Source organism: Gastrolobium bilobum, unplaced genomic scaffold, assembly GCF_033153095.1.
Source record: "Gastrolobium bilobum isolate Gb01-03AN ecotype WA unplaced genomic scaffold, APGP_CSIRO_Gbil_v1 utg913, whole genome shotgun sequence".
Taxonomy (NCBI): Eukaryota; Viridiplantae; Streptophyta; class Magnoliopsida; order Fabales; family Fabaceae; genus Gastrolobium; species Gastrolobium bilobum.
The window spans coordinates 212,935-226,476 of NW_026900059.1; positions in this window are offsets into that span (position 1 = coordinate 212,935).

A 13,542-nucleotide genomic window follows, 5' to 3' on the forward strand; every position below is an offset into this window, starting at 1 on the left:
TATATCAAAATTCTATATTCAAATCTTGCAATGTATATATTAAAAAACTAGCATTGTTCTCACCAGATTCAACAACAAGAATGGCTAATTGAACAGGGTTGATGATGGCACAAAATTGTTTGACTGCAAATGCCTCCCAAGTTAGAAACCGTAAATGTACCCTGCAAATGGCGTCCACAAATATTATTAGCTATATAATAATGTGAAAGAGAATATGCGTATGCTTCCGCCTTTAGCTCAGCCTTTAACTATCAACTTAACAAATATAAAAAAAAAGAAGTAAAACTCATTTTGGGTCCCTAACAAAAAATACGGTTCTTACTTTAGTCTCTTACAAAAAAATATAGTCGTCTGGTCTCTATGAAATTTAAAGCAGACTCATTTTAGTCCTTTTGATGGACTAATTTGAATCTTTTTTGAATTTGTGTAGGATCACTATTTCAACTAAATGAGTCTACTTTGAATTTCTTAGGGATCTCAGGACTATTTTTTTTTGTAAAGAACTAAAGTGAGAACCGTGTTTTTTGTTTGAAACCCAAAAACGGGCTTTACTCTATAAAAAATTGACTAAACTACTAGAAATAGTTAACAAAAAATTGAACATAATAATTAAATAACATAAACAGTAGTATAATATTAACAAACGACATAAATAATAAAATACAAGTAAATTACATAAAGAATTAGTGAATTCAAAAACTTTTTTTTTTATGAACGTGAATTCAAAAACTTACTAAATGATAAATGGGAATGACATTAACATATTTAAATTAATTATTAAATAATAATTAACAACAAATAACGAATATAAATATATATAGCGATATAATAAATGGTGGAATCGTTGATGAGAGGAGGATCCATTGGAATTGTGTACTGATTTTCTTGTATTGTGTTGTGTACACAATTGTACTTCGGGTGATAGTGAGTGAGTCAGAGAGTGAGAATAAGGGTTGGGGTTTATTTAATTGTAATTAGGAGAGAAGAAGAAGAAAATGGGGGTTTGAAGGATTGAGACAGTTAGAGGATGACGATGACAGCATTGGAAGAGAGAGAGAATATGAGTATCACAATTTACATACAGAATGTGATTGTGATGTACAGTACATGACAAAAACTGATTTGTTAATTTAGAAAATGTCTCCGGTACAGTACAACATATATATATATATATATATGGTTGAGTTGTACAGTACAACAAATATATATATACAATTTGTCACGTTGTTATTAACAAAACATAAGAACAGATAAATTTATTTGTACAGTAAAACATAACAACTTGTACTAATGTAAACAATCGACGACAAATTAAACCTATATAAAAAAATAACAAAAAAGTCTCCAGTAACAAGGATAGTATCAAAGAACAAGGATAATAATAAATGGTTGAACTAATAAAAAAATCAACAATAATATTTTCTATCAAATAATAAAGCGTATGGATGGCATTGGCGTATATCAAGACAAACGAATCAAACCTTGTGGATGGAGTCTAATTCCACGAGATCGATTTCATAGACTCAGATAGCAACCTGTGCGGCTGTGCCCTAGTCCCTAGAGAATAGTGAAGATACTCTTTATATGCAATAAAGTATAGCGTGAGTCTATGACCTTGGGCTATCGCAATTGGTATGGAACCGGTGATAAAAAAACGAGGATGAATAATTGGGTTAGCTTGGAGGCTCACGAGCCAGGCTCATTATATTAAGATTCCGACCCAATTAGTAAACAAACTTTTAAAACAGCCTAAGCCCAATCTGTTAACTAACAAGGCTGGGCCAAGCCAGGCCAGTGATGGGCCAGGCTGTAGGCCCCTGTAGACCGGCCCGGCCCAGTTTCACCCCTAGCTGCATCACCTTGCCTAGTGAGCATAGCAATGACATTGCTTGCATCACTTTTAAAAATGTTTTGCCTCCACCCCTTATTCCAAGCAACCTCCAGGCCTTCAAAATCCCTCGTAGTTCTGTCAAGAAGGTTGGATAGACTCCTATATTATAGAAAGAATTTATCTTTAGTGAATAAAATCTAATATTTCTTAGAGCATGTAAGACCCATTATATCGGTTCGGAATATATACAAGGTTTTTTTTCTGTAGTCAATATAGATAAGTTATTTACATTGAGTCGTTTTGGGAAGAAATCAAGGCATTCTTGTAATTATAAATAATAGTCTTTCTCATTATAATTTTTTAATTTTTCAACCCAAAACGATGTCGTTTTGAGCATGAATATAGATAACTTATCTATAAAAATATTAAAGCCAATATATATATATGGGGAAAATATTTCTGCAACCACTTTAAATAAGGTTGTCTACAGTTACCCCTTTTTCACTAAGTATGACCGGTCATACTTTAAAATTGTATTTTCTCTCTCCGCAACATCAGCCGACAGTGTCTGAAGAAAGAAAAAAAAAAAGAACAGCTTTATTGTTATAACTAAGTATGACCGGTCATACTTAGTTAAAAAGGAATAGCTGTAGATAACCTTATCTAAAGTGGCTGTAGAAATACTTTTCCCTATATATATATATATATGGGAAATCATACTCTTATGCAATAGGAGAGCAAAAAGTTTTCCTACACTAATTCGTTTTCAGTGCCAATTAATTATTTTTTTCTTTTCTAATATAAAATATGGGACCCACATGTAATTTGTCTCTACTTTTGTTATCTCATGTTTTCATGCAACATAAGAAAACATGGACCCATATATATATATATATATATATATATATATATATATATATATATATATATATATATATATATATATATTATGAAAAATATTTCTTCAGCCACTTGAAATAAACTTATCTCAAGTTATCCCTTTTAACTATATATTTCAAGATAGTACATAGTTATAATGTTAAAGTTATTTTTTTCGTTCTCTCCATGTCAGCAGATAAGTTTTTAAAAAGGGTAACTTAAGATAAGTTTATTTCAAATAGCTGAAAATATATATATATATATATATATATATATATATATATATAAGCAGAAATCTTTTAATTCAGTTATAAGATTAAGAAAATTTAATTCTTTTTTCAGCTATTATTTTCTGTCCATTTAATGTATATAACGAATAAGTATGTTTTAAATAAACATCTCCGAAAATATAAACATTATTACTTTAGTTTTATAGAGTGCCTAAATTAAACTAAATTAATGACAAAAACTCTGGGGTGTTTTAGCCCTTTCTTATTTACCACAAAAAAAATGACAAAAACTCTACTAGAATAAAGATAAAGATTTATTATTTTTTATATATATTTATCTCTGTTTTCCCCTTCTTAAGGTTTGTATAATGTTTAGTAGAATTGATTTTTGAATGAATTAATATTAAAAAGAATAAAGCCTCTTTTGGATCCTTAATAAAAATTACGATTCTCACTTTATCCCTTACAAAAAAAATTAGTCGTCTGTAGGGGTGTTAACGGGTCGAGCCGAGCCGAGCTATAGTCTTAAAAGGCTAAGCATGTGTTTAAATGTGTCGACCTTACCAAGCCTGTTACCTGTTATGAATATATTATCGACCTGTGGCCTGCCTTATTTACAAAAAATAAAAGCCTGATTTAGCCTGTTAGCCTATTAAAAAAAATAAGACAACTAAAATTTATCCAAACAGAATATACAATCAACAAGACTAGTAATTCTCTAAATATTCGTAAATTCAATGTATATCCAAACAACATAATATAAAACAAAATCATTCAAAAAAATTGTTTAACTAATAAAATAGGGGTGAAATAGATTGAGAGGAGAAGAGGGCTATTACAAATAGTATAAAAAATAAAAATAAAAATAAAATTAATATACTAGGCCAGCCTGAGAGGCTCTATGACCGAACTTTTGAATTGGAGCTTGAGGCATTTTTACTAAACGAGCTTTTATACAAGTCCAAGCCTTGTTCCAACAACCAATATTAGGCATGTAAGCTCAAGCCTTCACGAGCCAAGCCAAAGGCACCTGGCTCGTTTATCACCCATAGTCGTCTGGTTCTTAAGAAATTCAAAATGAACCCATTTTAGTTCTTTTGAGGGACTAATGTGAATTTTTTTTGAATTTATGAGGAACTACGATTTTAACTAAATGGGTCCACTTTGAATTTCTTAGAGACTTCGTAACTTTTTTTATATAAAGGACTAAAGTGGGGATCAATTTTTTGTTAGGGACCCAAAAATGATTTTACTCTACTAAAAATATTGATTTGTATTTGAAAAAGATAGTTTTAAGTAAATTTAGAAAAAATGTTTTGTTTAAATAGTAGAATAAAATAATATTTAAAGTGTAAATATAGACGTTTTTAAAATTTTTGTAAATCTCACAACTAAACTCAATTATGTTCATCGAAAAATTTAAAATATTTTACTTTTCTCAAAATTAATTTTGAGAACCTTAAAATTTAATACATATAGAACATACTTCTGTATATTTATAGCTCTAACCAAATAGTCACTAAATATTTCTCTCTCTGCCTCATGGAGGGAAATCTTAGTTAAAAAATGCAACTAATGTTATTTTAAATTTAATTATCTTTTAGTTAGGAGACTCAAAAGCCATGAAAGAAGCTCATAACTAAATCCTTATATTGAAAAACTATTCAATTGTGGGTAGTTATCAAGTTTTTATCATGATTATTATTTATTATTATCAAAGGGCTTGAAAGGAGAAGCTACTTAAAAAAAATAGGGGACAATACGATGAAGTGAGAATGTGACAGTCACCGACTTACAGAAGCCAAAAAATAATAATAATAATAAGATAATATGACAGTCACTGTGTACCAATATATATATATATATGACAGACAGTGACTCACCGAACGTTTACCATGATTCCAACTGTTTGTGGTTGAAAAATAAAATAATTTGGGACCCCAATTTTTAACGCACTAAATATTAAAATGGTATTACGTGCACCAAAAATTAAAATGGTTTAAAATTGTAATAATTGCATTAAAAACTAGTTGAAAATCTTAAATTTTAGTTAAGTTAGATTAATTTTTTATATTTGTTTAAAAATAACTGAAGTATAAAAAAAACATATTATTATTCATATTTATTTTGAAACTTTCATATTATATGTTAATTTAAATTTATTTTTTTCTTAAATTTAGAAATATGTTATTGGATTAAAATTTATTTTAGAATTATATTTATGCTATATATTTTTTTACTTTACTGTAATATGATAAATTTGTTTTTATTTATTCAATCTATTTTAATGAACTAATTTACATTATATTTTGTGAATTTAGATGAAATTTAGTTTTATATTTTAATGAATGGGTTAATATTTTTCATATTGTAGAAAATAATTTTATCTCTTATTATACACACGCAAAATCCTGTGGGGTCCATTTTTTTTTCTTCTCTCTTCACGTGATCTCGCATGAGCTCCATACACTTTTATATATGTATAAGAGATAAAATTATCTCCTATAACATAAGAAATAATAATCCATTTAATGAAATTGATTAGTTTTTAAAGAGGAAGAGCCAGGAATGTTAAGAATTATCCTCACCCCTATCATCGTTAATTGAGATATAACGAGAAGCAGTTTATAAGGAAAAAAATGAACAAAAAATTTAAAACATCAATTCACTATAAATGAATATTTAAATTGAATTTTATCATATTAAAATTATATTTTAAACAAATTCAATCAAACAATATATTTAAAAATCTGATAAATGTAATTAATTAATGTGGTTATATGATGATAACATATTAACATTAACCATTGTGATAAAAATGGATTTGAAATTAAGACTATAAATTAAGGAAAAATATTTTTTCATGTCGTAGGAGAGTTATTTTCTCCTACTAGTGACCCTTCAATTTTCGTACAATATTTTTTTTACTTTTTTATTTTTTTAATAGATGTGGACCCCACATAAGATGTATCTACAACATGAGAAAATTTTCTCCTACCGCATGAGAAAATCGAAACCCATAAATTAATTATATAAATACATCATAATTCAAAGTTTGATTGATCAAATTATGCTTCCGATCTGATTTTAAAGACAACGGTGATCACTTCCTTTCGTATTTAAAAAATCATGAAAAAATTAATTTCAAGGGATGACATAATTGGTTAGCGGAGTCTGTTTCAAGGATTGGATTTTAAAAATTCGATCATTTTTGGGACATTTGCGATTTAAATCTCCGTATAAAATTAGGGTTTGTATACTGTCATATAATCAGAGAGAGTATATCTTAAGCTAAAACACAATATAACAAGGCTCACTATTGGAAAAAAAAGAAAAAAAAATGGCAACATAATTATCGAATGTTCTGTAGCATAAGATAGACCCGCATTTCCCATAAAATTAATATTTTGAGGATAAAGTGATAGGAGATAATTAAGTATTTTTTTTCCTCCTCTGATTTTGTAGGGCCCAGATTAACTACGAGATTTAGATCGTTCGATCTTCTATTAATTGGACTACGACTAGGCCAGCCTAGAAATGGAACTGTGAACATGACAGGCTGACAGCCCATGTTTCCAGTCCCTGAATTTTAACGAAATCACCCAGAATTAAGAATTGTTCACAACATCTTTGTGAAATTTTGAAAAGAAGGAAAAAGGAAAATTTATTAGTTGCAACAGGAGTACCTAAATGTGTACTCTTTTTTCTTTCTTTCTAAAAGTAGAAAATTTTATCTCACTTAAATCTAGTTTTTAATTAGTATTTTTATTTAAATTCTAATTTATTTATTTTTTGGATAGGATTTAGGTTCATCCGTTGCACTCAAAATTTGTTCCAAAAAAAGTTTTTTTTTTTTTTTTTTTTTTAGGTTTATCATTTCTCTTGTCACATAAGAAAAATTTATTTTCATCAACTGTAAAACTATATCATTTTAAGGATTAAAAAAATTAATAAAGGGTATCTTGGTAAAATTTATATAACAAAGAAACAAATAAAATTCTTAAAATATCCTTAATTAATTTTTTTAATCTCTAAAATGATGTAGTTTTAGTGCTTTGAACATGACTTCATCTCCTATGACAAGAGAAATTATGAAAAAAGAAAAAAGAAGAGTGTAATTCAGAAAGGGATCAATCATCTAATAACAAGGAGCGTGTATCAATTTAAATGCTCCAGGAGGTGCCCCCGGTTGGGAGTAAAGCAGAAATTTGGGATTGTCTTATTCCTATTAATTATAGCGTTGTCTTCTTTAATTCTACGATTGAGCACTGAATTGCTATTAATTTTAGCGATAATTTCATGGATAGTAGTCAAGATAAATGGCTATCTACTTTATTGGTTACTTGCTGGAAGATTTGGAGTTGGAGGAATATGATGAATCATGGAGAAGAGGTGCCCCGGTTGGGAGCAAAGCAGAAATAATTAAAAATTTTGTTTCAGAGGTTGATAGTGCTGTTACAAATCAAAAGTCTTATAATCCTGGTCCTCTTATCAGCAACGTCCTTGTGTCTTGGACCTTTCCTGAAGATGGGTTAGTGAAGGTAAATACTAGGGGTGTTCATCAACCGATCCAAACCGATTCAAACCGCGGTGACCGAACCGAAAAATCGATAACCGAATAAATCGAAAACCGAAAAATAGAAAACCGATTAAAAATCGCAAATTTTAATTGGATTGGATCGATTTTTGGATGGGTTGATGAAAACCGATCCAATCCAAACCGATCAATATATTAATTTTCCTCTACCTACTTGGGTATTTCCCTAATCATAGCCTAAAAATTTCTAAACCCAAGACCCATTAACCCATCAACTAAACCCAAGAAAAAATCTAGTCATATCTCATCAACAAAATTTTATCTTTGTAGAGCTTCATATCTCATTGTCAAAATTAAAAAAATTATATTATAGTTTACTAATGATTTTGTATTTCAAAAAAAATTTACAAAGCCAATATGTACAAAAGATGTTATTTGCACAATAATCATGAAATAAATTTTAAGATTTTCTAAAAACCGATCCAATCCAAACTGAAAAAAATTGGATTGGATCGGATCGGATTTGAAAAAAATCAAAACTGAATGGATGATTATATGATCAAACCGAAGGGATTGGATCAGATGATTTTTGCTTCCAAAACCGATCCAATCCAGACCGCAAACACCCCTAGTAAATACGGATGGAGCTTCCCGTGGTAATCCTAGCTTGGCAGCTTGCGGGGGTGTAATTAGGAACTCCCAAGGTATTTGGTTGGATGGATTTGCGTATAAGTTGGATTTCTGCTCTTCTTTTAAAGCTGAATTATGGGGTATTCTGAGGGGTTTGGAAAGAGCTTGGAGCAATGGTTACAGGAAAATTATCTTAGAAAGTGATTCGCTGTTGGCAATTACTATGCTCACCAAATGTGGTGCAGCAGTCCGTGAAGTGCAGTTGGTTTTTCGTATGCGGACGTGGCTTGGTAAAGAGTGGCAGGTTTCTCTCCATCACAATTTCAGGAAAGGCAACTCGTGTGCAGATTGGTTAGCTAACTTTATTTTAGATTCTGCTGAGCAAGCTGATCAGTGCTTTGATCAGTGTTTTTTTAGTCAACCTCCGCTTGGTGTTCAGCATTTATATCTTGGTGATCTTGCTTCGGTAGGAAGGGAGCGTGCTGTGACACTCCCTGGATAGTTTCATTTTTTTCTTTGGTTTTGGGGCTCCTAGCCCTTTTGTTTATAAAAAATAAAATAAAAAAATGCTCAAGAAGGTATATGAATACCAAATATTATGTGTATTCTACGAATATATTAAATGTAAGCAAAATATTAAAAGTATAAAATTAATTAAAAACGTTTAAAATTATAGAAAATATAGGCATAACTAATTCAGGTAAAATTTTAAAAAATACAAATGATATTACTGTCAAATGGTCAAAACCTAAAAATTGATCCTTGGATTTAATTATTACATATTGTGTTACAAACTCATCCAATCGATAAATTGTAAGTACTATCTATTATGTTTATTATTTATGCAAAATTTTATACAACTTCAACGACAATAAAACTATAATCAAATAATTATTATTTTCATATATGTCAAAACTATAAATCACAATTAGATGTTGAACTGATTGTGATTGGGAAGTCGCAGATTTAATTATTACATATTAATTGCGTTATAAATTGATCCATCTGTTGAATTGTAATTGTCTATTAGATTGATTATTTGTGTCAATTCTTATAAGAGTTGGACAATAATAAAATATAATTAAATAAATATTATTTTATATATTTTAAAAGCATATATTATGTTAAACTTGATTTATATTAATAAGACACTGTATAATTTTTTAATCTAATGGTAAGTTTTGAGATAAAATTATTTAGTAAAGAGTAATTATACACCATTAAGAAATTAAAAAAAAAAAAACACACATATCGATGTATGAGTGGCATGAGAAATACTTTCTCCAATAACATGGAAAAGTATTTTCCCTACATATATATATATATATATAGGGTTTTAAGTGCGTTATGTCATAGGAAATTAACAAGGTCATGTTACTGATACAGAAATTAGTGGAACCCACCATTAAATTTTAACAAAATAAAATAAAACATAACAACACGAATTTCGAAGTGTCTGTAGGAAACTAAAAAGTTTTCCTATTACATAACAATTGTTTTCCCCATATATAATGAAAAATAAAAAATTATAATGAAAAAGACTATTATAACCCTAAAATAAATTATAATTACAAAAATACCTTGATTTTCACCTCAAAACGACGTCATTTTGGGCTCACTGTAGATAAGTTATCTACATTCACTGTAGAAAAAGCGAACCCTATATATATATATATATATACATATATATATGAGACAGGATCAACTTACACTGGTATAAGAGTAATAACTTTTACACTCAATCTTAACCGTTATTTCCGTTCATCAAACGACTGTAATTAATTAGGTTATTCTCATTAATTAATTATTAATTATAATCGATAGATATGCAAAAATCAACGGTTAAGATTGAGTGTGAGAGTTATTACTCTTACACCAATGTAAGTTGATCCTGTCTCTGTCTCTCTCTCTCTCTCTATATATATATATATATATATATATATATATATATATATATATATATATATATATATATATATAGCTTAACATTTCTGCAGCCGTCGTAGATAACACTCTCTACAGCTGACACAGAAAAGTGGGCCCCACGGCATTTAAAAAAAAAAAGAAAAAAGCAAGGATCCGGTGCCGTATCCTAGGATCCGGATGCGGATCCTGACTAGCTGTAGGTGCAGCGGCTAGAGAAAACATTTTGCCATATATATATATATATATATATATATATATATATATATAGGGGCAGGATATTCTTACACCGGTGTAAGAGTTAGAAGTCTTACACTCAATCGTGACTATTGATCCATTTGTATCCAATGACTCACATTACTAAAAAATTTGAACCCTTAGATATAAGTGGGATCAGTGGACAAGATTGAGAGTGTAACATACACTGGTGTAAAATGATCCTGACCCATATATATATATATATATATATATATATATAAAAGAGGTAGGATCCTTTGACACTGGTGTCAAATTTAAAGTTTGATACTTCATCTACGAGCCGTCAGATAAAAAAAGATCAACGACTCTGATTTGTAAGCATGTGACACCATTGATCTTTTTTGATCTAACGATTCTCAGATGAGGTGTCAAACTTTAAATTTGACATCGGTGTCAAAGGATCCTACCTCTATAAAAAAAACTTTTTTAGTGCCTTTGTGAGAGTCTCAAATTTGTTGGGAGAAGAATAAGAAACAGAGGAGTTAATTTTCAGGCAGAAGAAGTAGTTACTTTCACATTCAAATAATAGTTTTAAATTACAAAACTTGTAACTCCACGCGAATACATAAAGACACTTAACACCACAATAAACTCACATAACTTCGTAAACTTAAAAAACACAAAACTGAACGTTAAACCAAAAAAAACTGCCGACTCTTGACCTTTCATTCCCCAAAAAAATTGCTGAATCAAAACCCACTAAAAATAAAACTCACATTTAACGTTTATTCAACAAAATTACTCTATCACTATTTCCATGTCAAATTCTTCCACCTTCTCTAGCATCTTCACAGTCCTTCAGCTGCAGCACCTATCACAATGAAGATAGCTACGCTCTCTTCATCTCTCACTCTCTGATGCTTTTGGAACGCACTCGATGATTCAACAAATGCAATCTGACCCCTATATATAGTTGTATGTTAGGATAAGATCACCTTTGATCTTATTCTTCAACTAATGAAGACCAAGTCTTTAGGAAGAGTTTGTTAATATCTTGTATCTGTATAGTTTGGTTAAGATAGTTTGTTTGTTCTCCATATAGTATTGTTACGATAGTATTAGTATTGTTACGATAGTTTGTTATCGTTTGTTTCAGTTTGTTGTCATTTGTATATATAATTGGCTATCTGCCACAAAGCAATACAACACTTATCATTCAATCCTTTCATACTTTTCTATATGGTATCAGTTTAACAGTAACGATCCAATTTCCCATGGCTGATTCAGATTCTTCCGCTGCCAATGACAACCACTGTGGTAAGCTATACCATGATGTCTCTAAATGTTACCAACATCATGGCAAACCACCCTATGGTCGGGGTAGAGGACGTGGCAAACCCTATGACAAAAGGAACTACACAATTAGTTCTCATGCACCACAAACCGCAGCTGCCATACCTACGTTTTCCAACCCGAATTTCGTTCCAAATCTGGCTCCTGAGATTCTTCAGCAGATTGCCAACATGGTTGTCTCTCCCTCTACACCCTCTGCTAATACTACAACACTTTCTGGTAAGCACATTCCAAATTACACCTGGTTAGTGGATAGTGGTGCTTCTCAACACATGACTGGGAATCTTCAATTAATCTCGAATGTTGAATCCATTCCACCTACTTCCATAGGCTTACCAGATGGTGATCAACTCGTATCAGTTCAACGAGGAATTTTTCAGTTGACATCCAATATTATTCTTCAGGATGTGTTATATGTTCCACAATTAAAATGCAATCTTATCTCAGTTGCTCAATTACTTGCTGATACAAATTGCATTATTTCTTTTACTCACACTGGATGTGAATTGCAGGACCCCACAACGAGGATCAAGATTGGACTGGGTAGATTGCAGGCTGGTGTTTATGTGCATGGCTCCTTAAATAAAAGATCCTCCCCTGCATGTACTGCTCAAAAACAACAGACTGCAGATATTTGGCATCGTCGCTTGGGTCATCCGTCGTTTCAGTCCTTGCATTTTCTCCCTTTTGTTACAATGAATAAACATAAGGAAATTTCTTCTTCAGTATGCGATATTTGCCTTAGAGCACAACAAACTTGCACTGTATTTTCTGTTAGCATTAATAAAACTACTTCATGTTTTGATCTTATTCATTGTGACATATGGGGTCCATATCAAACTGCTTCTTTAACTGGTGCAAGATATTTTTTAACTATTGTGGATGATTTTAGCCGAAATGTCTGGGTTTATTTAATGAAGACTAAAACTGAAATGTTCCAATACTTATCTCAGTTTCTCTTGATGGTTCGTACTCAGTTCAATGCCAATGTCAAAATAATACGATCCGACAATGGTTCAGAGTTCTGTGCTACTAATCTTCGTAAGGTTTACTCAGACATGGGGATTATACACCAAACATCATGTGTGGACACACCACAACAAAATGGACGAGTCGAACGGAAACACAGACACATTTTGAATGTAGCACGGGCACTACGCTTTCAAGCTCATCTTCCCATTGAATTTTGGGGAGAATGTGTTCTCACTGCTGTTCATCTAATCAACAGGACCCCGACACCTCTTCTTCAAGGACAAACTCCATTTGAACGCCTTTTTAATCGTACACCAAACTACAATCACATTCGTGTCTTCGGATGCCTTTGTTATGCTCATCCACGTCCCAAATCGTCAGACAAGTTTGCTGCAAGGTCAGTCCGATGCCTGTTTCTGGGATACCCTTTTGGCAAGAAAGGATGGAGGCTTTATAACCTTGATACACAGACCATATTTGTCTCTAAAGATGTGGTATTTGAAGAAACCATCTTTCCCTATGAAACCCAAACAGAAACTCCTACCAACATTGAAGTTTCCCAACTGATGCAGTCTCATGTTGAAGCAGAACCAACACCGGCTGCACACGACACATCTTCTTCCACTCAATCAGTTGATTGCGAAATTGCACCACATCCTACAACTCCTGCAGATGTTGACCAACGCTCTTTACCTTTGGTTGCACACTATGAACAGTCCATACTACCAGGAACTGTTACATCAGATAATCTAGTCGACCAACATGAACAGTCTCAAATACCATCAACTACTGCATCATAAACTTTGGGTCGTGGTCATCGTTCTCGCCATCCTCCCAAATATCTCAAGGATTATACATGCACCAATGTCATAGCACATAATCCAGCAGCCTCTTCTACCTCCTCCAGTCTATCCTCAGGTATTCCTTATCCCATTGCTAACTTTGTTTCTTGTTCTAAATTTTCTCCCGAACATCAACAGTTTCTTGCT